This window comes from Aedes albopictus, chromosome 3, assembly GCF_035046485.1.
Source record: "Aedes albopictus strain Foshan chromosome 3, AalbF5, whole genome shotgun sequence".
NCBI lineage: Eukaryota > Metazoa > Arthropoda > Insecta > Diptera > Culicidae > Aedes > Aedes albopictus.
The window spans coordinates 25,890,878-25,901,266 of record NC_085138.1 but is presented as its reverse complement, the minus strand read 5'-3'; positions in this window follow the sequence as shown (position 1 = coordinate 25,901,266).

Genomic DNA, 10,389 nt, shown 5'->3' with positions numbered 1-10,389 from the left:
ACAATATCAGGCTGGATATATGGGTGAACGCGCTACAACGGACCAGATGTACGCCATCCGCCAGGTGTTGCAGAAATGCCGCGAATACAACGTGCCCACACATCACTTGTTCATCGATTTCAAATCGGCGTATGATACAATCGATCGAGAACAGCTATGGCAGATAATGCACGAATACGGATAAACTGATACGATTGATCAAGGCGACGATGGATCGAGTGATGTGCGTAGTTCGAGTATCAGGGTCCCTTCGAATCTCGCAGAGGGTTACGGCAAGGTGATGGTCTTTCGTGCTTGCTGTTCAACATTGCTTTAGAGGGTGTAATTAGGAGAGCGGGGATAAACACGAGTGGAACGATTTTCACGAAGTCCGTTCAGCTGCTTGGTTTCGCTGATGATATTGATATTATAGCTCGTGAATTTGAGACGATGGCGGAAACGTACATCCGACTAAAGAGTGAAGCCAGGCGAATCGGATTAGTCATTAATGTGTCGAAGACAAAGTACATGATGGCCAAGGACTCCAGGGAGGAATTACCGCACCCGCCACCCCGAATTTCTATCGACAGTGATGAAATCGAGGCGGTTGAAGAATTCGAGTACTTGGGCTCACTGGTGACCGCCGGTAATCTGGTGGCAGGAAATCGAGCTTACTTTGGACTCCGCAGAACTCTACGATCGAATTAAGTTCGCCGTCACACGAAGTTAACCATCTACAAAATGCTGATTAGACCGGAAGTCGTCTATGGGCGCGAAGCATGGACTCTACGTGCAGAGAACCAACGCGCCCTTGGAGTTTTCAAACGGAAGAAGCTGCGTACCATCCACGGCGGAGTGCAGATGGAAGACGGGACTTGGAGAAGGCGAATGAACCACGAGCTGCATCAGCTGCTGAGAGAACCAACCATCGTCCATTCCGCGAAAATCGGGAGGCTACGGTGGGCGGGTCACGTCATGAGGATGTCGGATAGCAACCCGACTAAAATGGTTCTCGAGAGTCATCCGACCGGTACAAGAAGAAGACGTGGAGCGCAGCGAGCTAGGTGGGTCGACCAAGTGGAGGATGATCTGCGGACCCTACGCGGAACTGGAGACAAACAGCCATGGACCGAGTGGAATGGAGACGGCTACTATGTACAGCAGAGGCCTCCCCGGCCTTAGCCGGATCGGTAAGGTAAGTATCCAGTTCTTTCGGATCTCGCCAGGGTCTACGACAAGGTGACGGATCCACATGCCTACTCTTCAACACCGCTCTGAAATGTGTGATGCGACGATCCGAGCTCAACAGCCGGGGTACGATTTTCACGAAATACGGTCAATTTGTGTGCTTTGCAGCCGTCATGGACATTATCGCTAGAACATTTGGAACGGTGACAGAGTTGTATAACCGCCTGAAACACGAAGCAGCAAAGATCGGACTGATGCACATGCGTCAAAAACAAAGTAGGTACATGCAAGCAATGCTTTCTTTCCAATCGGTAACGGCATACAGTTTTTAAATAATCATTTATTATTTCATTTTGTTTTCTTCTCATTTTGCTTCTTGCCACTTCTGCCTCGCATTATCTCATTTAGTTTTTTTTTTGTTAAGCTTGTTCTTCTCTGTTTTTACTGGACTGATGATCTAGTTAATTTTTGTTCTCTCTCTTACTCTCCTTTCTGCTGCTTCTGTTTTCAACTCCTTTACTACTTTTTACTCTTTCTTAACCTAGTAATTCAATAATAATAATAATAATCATAATAATATAATAATTTATATATAATTATTATTGTTTTTCCTTGCGTTTCTTTTGCATTCTCGCTTGTTTTCTGTGAGTGTGTATGTGTGTGGTTCTTTTCCCTCTTTCTTTCTGTTTTGGATATTTAAACACCCCGCGAACTGTTGTCGTGGGAGCTACTACTAGTTGGGTTGCTTTACCACGCACTGCTGCTTCAGAGTGCGATTTGCTCCAACTACTCTTGATCCCGATTTTGGATTTGATGAATCCTCTTTTTTTTATTGTGTGGGTGTTTTTACTTTGATATCTTCCAAATCGAGAGAAGCGAACTCTGCAAATTTGATCAAACGTTCTCGTACTCGATTTGGTGGGAGGTGCTTTCAAGTTTTGAAAAATTTACCTACGCTGAAAAACCTAGTATTGCGATTTTTATTGGGAGAAAAAGTGTGGGAAAAGCTAAAGTACGGTTTCAATTCATCAAAAGGAACCGAAAAAAAATCTAGTTTGGAAAACTAACGCTACTAAACTACAAGGACGACTACACTCCGCATGGTTTCTTGCCTTAATTTCATGTACACTGGGATTCTGCTTCGTTCTCTGTTCTCCTTCACATTCTACATACTACGTAATATTTATACAATACAGGGTAAAAAAGAGTAAGTTCTAAATTTACTTGAAAGAGTGTGTAAAAGTTTTTTGTTTAGTACAAAAAAGGTGACTGTTTTGTTCCTAAAAGGTTCAGTTGACAGATCTGACCGAAAGATGTCGTGATTGTTGATTTCTCACCTCGAACCAAAAACATTCATCACAGCCTACTGTGGTTGGTTTATGCAAGGTTCATTTGCGTCCGGAGGAAGAATAAGAAGAAGAAAACTGCAAATATGGCGTATGAGAATGAAGCAGCGCTGTTCGTAAGGAAAAAGGGAAATTTGCTTCGTTTTGCGAAGCAAATGCAAGTGCCGTTTTGCTTCAGTGTTCCCCCGTACGCGTACGGGAACAAAGACTAAATGCACTAAGATGTTTTAGAGTGGGGGAATAAAAGATAAGAATCAATAACAATTCTGCAGTACGACTACATCGAGAAGGCAATTGATTTTTGTTTGTTTTTCGACTTGTGATCAGCAAAAATAAAGGAGGTTAAAATTTTAGCATTAATTTATACACACATTCGCGCGCGCACGGACGTTTCCTTCACTTATCGTTGGCACGCCAAGCACGAAACGAAATTTAATTCAGTTAAATATCATTTAAACATGGTAAAACAGGTCAGCTTTTGTTTCCATTCTTGCATCAGTTTCGATTGCTCTCACGCACGAGAGACCATTCGTGTTCCGGCTTGCATTTAGTTGGATCATATTGTAACTACATTTATATCATTATTAATTCAATAATTTTTCTCAGTGTTTTTCTGTGACGGTCACACTCACACAGCTACACAGATGTTGTTTGCACGTGTGTGCGTGTGTTTCCGTCTTCCAAGTGGCGACCAGGACCCCTTGCTTCCAGTTCAGTTGGTGTACCTTGTTTTGATTATACTTCGGATTTTATTACCTCTTACATTGGTTCGTTAGCTAACTTTTAGTTTTTGTCAGACTAACTTTGATATTATTCGATCGGATTCCTCCCTCTGATCGCGCATACTTTTTTTCTTCGAGAACCACCGACAGCTTTTCTTTGTTCATTTTTTCTTCCGGTCACCATTTGCGTGTCGCCCCGTTCCCAATCTACACGGATACACTTCTTCTTTATATTTGTTTCTATGAGTTTCCTTAGTGTTAGGTTCATGAATTGTTTTACTGGTTCTAAACAACATTGCTATATATTTGCACTGGCTGTTTTGCTTCAGTGTGGGGGTGAGTGTTAACCGCGTTGTGTTTGAGTGTAAATGTATGTGTTCTGCTGAATAGTGTTTCCTCGTGTGTTTCTGTGTATTTGTGTTACATTGGTATAGTATAAAACATGATTATCATCACTGATCGTTTGTTATGTTTGCGGTTGTTTCCTTTGTTCTTGCATTATTCTTTACACATCAGTAACGTGGTTTATTTTTTCTGTATCAGTTATATAAATACACACACTTCTGTTTCTATCACACTCTCTCTATGCTCATTCTCAATCTCTCTTGCTCTTGTTCTCTAGTTTGCTTTCGCTCACACAGGTAGCGTTACACGACCGTCGGAAGTAGTATTGGTGCGAGGGATGGTGGTGGGAACGGGGAATAATGCGAATAATGGAAGTTTCACCAAACCATGCGTGATTTTTTGTTTCTCTGATTGAGATGGTATTAGACAATCATCACAGTTGCTCCAGTACGGTACGATAGAATGCACATCTAGGGGTTATGTTGGTTTCAGTCTAGAGAAGAAGGTCTATTTTTGTTTCCGCTAGACAGATGGGTTGATACTGTAGTCTTCTTTTTTCTATTGCAACTATTTCACACAGATTTATACAGAGGGACCAGTCAATACAGTGTTGCTGTAGATGTGAAGCTGATTTGTGTTATCATCGTCAGTAAAGAGTTCATACTAGAGATATCCTTACTTTCAAACAAAAATGAAACAAATTATTCAAAAAGGTGGAGTCTTCGACACTGAGAAGCAGGCTCTGTTCCAGTAGGGACATAACTCCAGGAATACGAAGAAGAAAGGTCTTCAAACTAGAATTCTATTCTCCCGAGAGATCCAGAATGTTTTCGCAACTGTTAAGAGGCTTAAACGTTGATTTTACAGTGTACAAAAAGTAATACGGAACGAGCTCACCATTTTTTTACCATTTGCCACCCATGATCAAACGTTTAAAAATGGAGTGGCATACATGGGACCGCGCATAACTCGCTAACGGAACGTCAGATTTGAGCCGGATTTGCTTTGTTCCAGTAGTTTATTTTTTTAAATTTCTTCTAAGCCTTCACAAATATTCAAAAAGACTCGTTCGTTGACAGGTGAAGGATGAAAATCGGTGAGCCTGTTCCATACTGTTTTCACATCACCACTGGAACAAAACCAACCTTTCGAATAAAATGTTTTACGAGCACTTACTCGATTTACAATTGAGAACTATCTTTATCAAAACGAACATGTTTGCTTTCGTGTATCGTATGGCTCAGGCATACAGAACGAATGCTGTTGTATCCAAAGCCATATTCAGTCAACCGTTAGGATAACCTAATCCAAAAAGCCTGCTTTGTTTCCGCAAATCGTCTAGAAATTCCTTCTGGGAACCCTTATGGAACTCCTTTCAGAAAATCTTCTGGGAGTTCTTTCTTCGAATCCTCCAGAAGCATCTTCTGAAAATCATGAGCACCTTAAGGGATTCCATCAAGATTGCATCAAGAATTTCTCCACAAGTTCTTTATGCGATTCCAGCAGGAGTTTCTTCTGGAATATTCATCCATGATTTCATTCTTCGACTTCCTCAAGGGCTTTTTTTTTGAATCGCCTCCAGAATCATCTTTGCTATTTCTCCAGGATTATTTTAATGGAATTCCTCTAGGACATAGGTTCCCAAACTTTTTAGGTGCGCGACCTCCTTTTGCCAGTTGACGTGGTTTCGGCGACCCACCATAGAAATTCCCTCATTTGAGGTCTGTTACAGTAAATTATTCAACTGACTCTCGCGACCCCCTGGATGAAGGCCGGCGACTCCCCTGGGGGGTCGCGACCCACAGTTTGGGAAACCATGCTCTAGGAGTTCCTTCTGGAAATCCTTCAGAAATTCTTTTTGGCAATTCTCCATGAGTTCCTTCTGGAAATTCCTCAAGAATTTCTTCTGAAAATCATCTGTAAGTTCAGTCTGGAAATACTCAAAGAATTCTTTGTGGCAATCGTCCATAACATTTATCAGAAAACACTCGAGGAATTCCTTGTGGAGATCTTGCAGGTATTCTTTCTGAGAATCCTCCAGAAGTATCGTCGGAAAACCATTAGATGTTTTTCGGAGGATAGGAAGCTCCTTCTAGAAATCTTCCAAGTTTTTTTTTCTGACAATTCCTCAGAAATTCCTCCTGGGAGCCACCCAGAAATTTCCTTCAGGAGAGCTCCTTGTGGAATTCCATCACGAGTTCCATCTGAGATTTTCCAATGAATTCTCTCTGGCCTTCTTCCAGGAAATCCTGTTGGCATTCATTCAGGGAATTTTCCACTTCCTTCTGGAAGTCAGGCATGAGTTCCTCCTAGTACTCCAGCAGTAGTTCTTCTTAGGATTCCTGTGGAATTTCCTTCTGGAGTGCATCAATGACTTCTTTCTTGGACTTCCTCAAGAGCTTCTTCTGAATTTCCTCCAGAACCGCCTTTGGTATTTTTTCTAGAATTCCCTCATGGGATTCGTCCATCAAATTCTTTTGGAAATCCTCCAGAAGTTCCTACTGGAAATCTCCAGAGTTCATTCTTAAAATTCCTTGCTTTCTGGAAAACTTCCAGGAATTCATTCTAAGAATCCTTTTCGGAAAATCCATCAGATGTTTCTCGTTTTAATCCTCCGGGAGCTCCTTCTAGAAATCCTCCAAAAGTTTTGTTTTTCAGAAAATCCTCCTGGGAGCCACCCACATTTTTTTTCAGGAAATCTTCCAAAGGTTCTTTCTGGAAATCCTCCAGGAGCTCCTCGTGGAATTCCATCACGAGTTCCATCTGAGATTCTTCAATGGATTCCTTTCGGGCATTCTTCCAGGAAATCCTGTTGGGATTCACTCAGGAAATTCTCCAGAAGTTTCTTCTGGAAGTCCAACATGCATGAGTTCCTCCTAGTATTCCAGCAGTAGTTCCTCTTGGGATTCCTGTGGGAGTTCCTTCTGGAATTCATCAATGACTTCTTTCTTGGATTTCCTCAAGAGCTTTTTCTGAATTTCCTCCAGAATCGCCTATGGTATTTTTTCTAGTATTTCCTCATTGGATTCGTCCAGGAGTTCCTTCTGGAAAACCTTCACAAGTTCTTTTTGGTAATTCTTCAGGACTTCTTTCTGGCAATCCTCTTGAGTTTCTTCTGAAAACCTGTAAATTCTTTCTAGAAATCTTCTACGAATTCTTTCTGAGAATCCTCCAGTTTCTTCGGGAAATCCATGTTTCTCGTTTCTCGTTGGAATCCTCCGGGAGCTCCTTCAAGAAATCCTCCAAAAGGTTTTTTTTCTGAAGATCCTCCTGGGAGCCACCCACAATTTTTTGAGGATATCATCCAGGAGTGCTTTCTGGAGAATTCCTTCTGGAACTCTTCCAGGAAATCCTGTTCGGATTCATTCTGGAAATTGTCCCAGAAGTTCCTTCTGGAATTCTAGCAGGAGTTCCTCTTGGCATTCTTGTGGGAGTTCCTTCTGAAATTCATCAATGACTTCTTTCTTGGGCTTCCCCAGGAGCTTCTGCTGGAATGCTGAATTTCCTGCAAAATCATCTTTGAAATTTTTCCCGGTGTTGCTTCTGAAAATCCTCCAGAAGATTCTTCTAGCACTCCTCCAAGAATTCTTTCTGGGAATCCGTCTGGAATGCCTTCTACGAGGTTTCGTGGGATTCCTTCTGGAAGTCCTTGTGGGAGCCCTCCTGGAAATGTTCCTATTTCTTCTGGCAATCCTACAGGAGTTACTAATAGGAATGCTCCAATAGTAATTGAGAAAATCCTCTGGAAGTGCATTCTGGAAATAGTTTCTTCTGGGCATTCCCCAAGCGTTCTTTTTGGAAATCCACCAAGTTGTTTCTAAGAATCCTCCACAAATTCCTTCCAGTTATTCTGGAAATCCTCCAGGAATTCCTTCTGGAAGTCTTCCTGGAAATCCTCCAGAAGTACCTTCTGGGAATCCTCTCAAGAGTTCATTCTGGAAATCCTCCATGAGATCTTTCTGGGAATCCTCCAGAAAATCTTTCTGGGAGCCATCCAGGAATTCTTCCAGAAATTCCCTCTGGAAATTCTCCATCAGTTCCTCCAAGTTTTTAAGGCTCAATAATAAAGAGTTCATTCTGAGATTTTTCCATGAATTCTTTCTGGCATTCTTCCAACAAATACAACTGCAATTCGTCCTTGAATTTATCCAGAAGTACCTTCTGGGATTCCAGCAGGACTTCTTCTTGGGATTTCCGTTGGGGTTCCTTCTGGAATTCATCCACGACTTCATTCTTGAACTTCCCCAAAGGCTTCAACTGAATTCCCTCCAGAATCGTATTTGAATTTTTTCCAAGATTTCCTAATGGGATTCCTTCCATTTTCAGAAGTTCATTGTGGTGAATCTCTCAAGTTTTTTCTGGTATTCTCCATGAGTTCCTACATGAGTTCCTGCTGGAAATCTCCATTAGTTTCTTGTGGAAATTCCTCAGGAGTTTCTTCTGAAAATCATCTAGAAATACTTTCTGAATTTCCGGAAATCCTCCAGCACTTCCTTCTAAGAATCCTTTTGGATATCCTGGCGGAAACCCAAGTGGGTTTCCTTCTGGAAATCTTGCAGTTTCTTCTGGGAATTTTCTAACAACTCACCCGGAAATCATCTAAACATTATTCCTTAAAATCTTCTTTTTGGTTATTCTGACTTCCTTTTAAGAGTCCTCCATGAGTTCCTTCTGAACATTGCTCAGGAGTTCTTTCTTGAAATTCTCCAAAAGTTCCTTCTAGAAATCCTCCAACAGTTTTTTCTGGGAATCCTCCAGGGATTCCTTCTGGTAGCCTTCCAGGAATTTCTTTTGAAGACCTTCCAGTTTTTTTTTCTGAAAATCTTCTTTTTGGAAATTATCAAATACTTCATTTTGGGAGTCCTCTATGAGTTCCATCTGGAAGTTACCTGCGAGTTCTTTCTGGAAGTTCTCCAAATGATTCTTCTAGGAATCCTCCAGGAGTTTTTTTTTTTTCGGGAATCTTTCTGGAAATTCTTCTGGAAGCCTTCCCGGAGTTTCTTTTGAAAATCTTTCATTTTCTTCTGGCAGTTCTCCAGAAGTTTCTTCTGTGAACCCACCAAGAGTTCAGTTTGAAAATCTTCTTTTTGGTAATTCTGAAGGACTTCCTTCTGGGAGTTCACCATGAATTCCTTCTAGGAGTCCTCCAAGAGTTCTTTCTAAAAATCTTCTTTTTGGTGATTTTCAAAGACTTCCTTCAGGGAGTGCTCCATGAGTTCTTTGTGAAAATTGCTCAGGAATTCGTTCTGGAAATCCTCCAGGATTGCCTTCTGAGAATCATCTGGGAGTTTTTTTTTCTGGAAATTCTCCAAAAGTTCCTTCTAGGAATCCTCAAAGTGCTCTTTCTAGAGTTCCTTCTGGGAGCGCAACTCCACGGGTTTCTTCCAGGAATCTTCGGGGAGCTTTCTCAAAAAATCTTTCAGAAATTCCTTCTAGAAGCCTAGGAAATATCTTCTGGAAATCACCAGGAATTCTTTCTGAGAATCCTCCAAAACATTTTCCTTAAAATCGTACCGAAGTGTGGAAATCGAGTTTCTTTTGTTTTGAAAATCGTTTAGTTCCTTCTGACAGTCCTCCGGGAGTTTCTTCTGGAATTCCTCCAAGAGTTCATGTTGAATCATCTTTTTTGCTAATTTTCAAAGACTTCCTTCTGAGAGTCTTCTATGAGTTCATCTATGAGAAAATTGCCCAATAGTTCGTTCTGGAAATCGTCCAGGAGTTCCTTTTGAAACATTTGGGAGTTCTTCCTGGAAATTCTCCAAAAGTTCCTTCTAGGTATCCTCCAAGAGTTCTTTCTGGAATTACTTTTGGGAACCTAAAAGAAATTCCATCTGGAAATCTTCCAGTTTCTTCAGGGAAGCCTCTTCTGGGAATCTTCTGAGAGCTTTTTCAGAAAATCTTCCAGAAATCCTTTCTGAAAGCCTTCCTAGCATTCGTTCTGGAAATCGCCAGAAATTCCTTCTGAGAATCCTCCAAAAGAGTCTTCTGTAAAATCCTTCAAAAATGACATGTGGGAATCCTCTAGGAGTTTCTTCTGGGAGACCTCCAAAAGTTCCTTCTAGGAATTCCTCAAGAGTTGATTTTGAGAATCCTCCAGAAATTTCTTCTGCGAGCATCTGGAAATCTTCCAATTTTCTTTGGTCGAAGAAGTCTTTTTGGAAATCTTTCAAGAATTCTTTCTGGGATTTTTTTTGTAAAAACCTTCCTGGAATTCCTTCTGGAAATCTCCCAGGAGATCTTTCTACAAATTATCCAAAAATAATTTCTGGGAATCCTTCAAAAATTCCTTTTGGGAGGCCCTCCTTGAATTCCTTTTGGTAGTCTTCCAATTTCTTCTGGGAAGCCTCGAGGAATACTTCTGGAAATCCTGCAAAAGCTGTTTCCGAAAATATTTCAGGAATTTCTGATGGAAGCGTTCCCGGAATTCCTTCCGCAAATCTTCCAGAAGTCTGTTCTAGGTATTCCCAGAAAATTCTTCTGAAATTTCATCAGATGTTCCTTATAGGGATCCTCTAGGAGTGCATTTTGAAAATCTCTAGGAGTTTCTTCTGGGAATCCTCCAAGAGTTGTATCTGAGAATCCTCCACAAATTTCTTCTGGAAACCTTCAAGTTTTTCTCTGGAAATCCTCCAGGAGTTTCTTCTAGGAATCCTCCGGCCGTCTATCTAAGAATCCTTCAGAATTTTCTTCTAAAAGCCTTCCTGGACTAACTTCCTGAAATCTTCCATGGGATTTTTTTTCTGGAAATCTTCTAAAAATTCCATCTGGAAGACGTCCGGGAATTGTACAGGTGTTCTTTCTGAGAATCC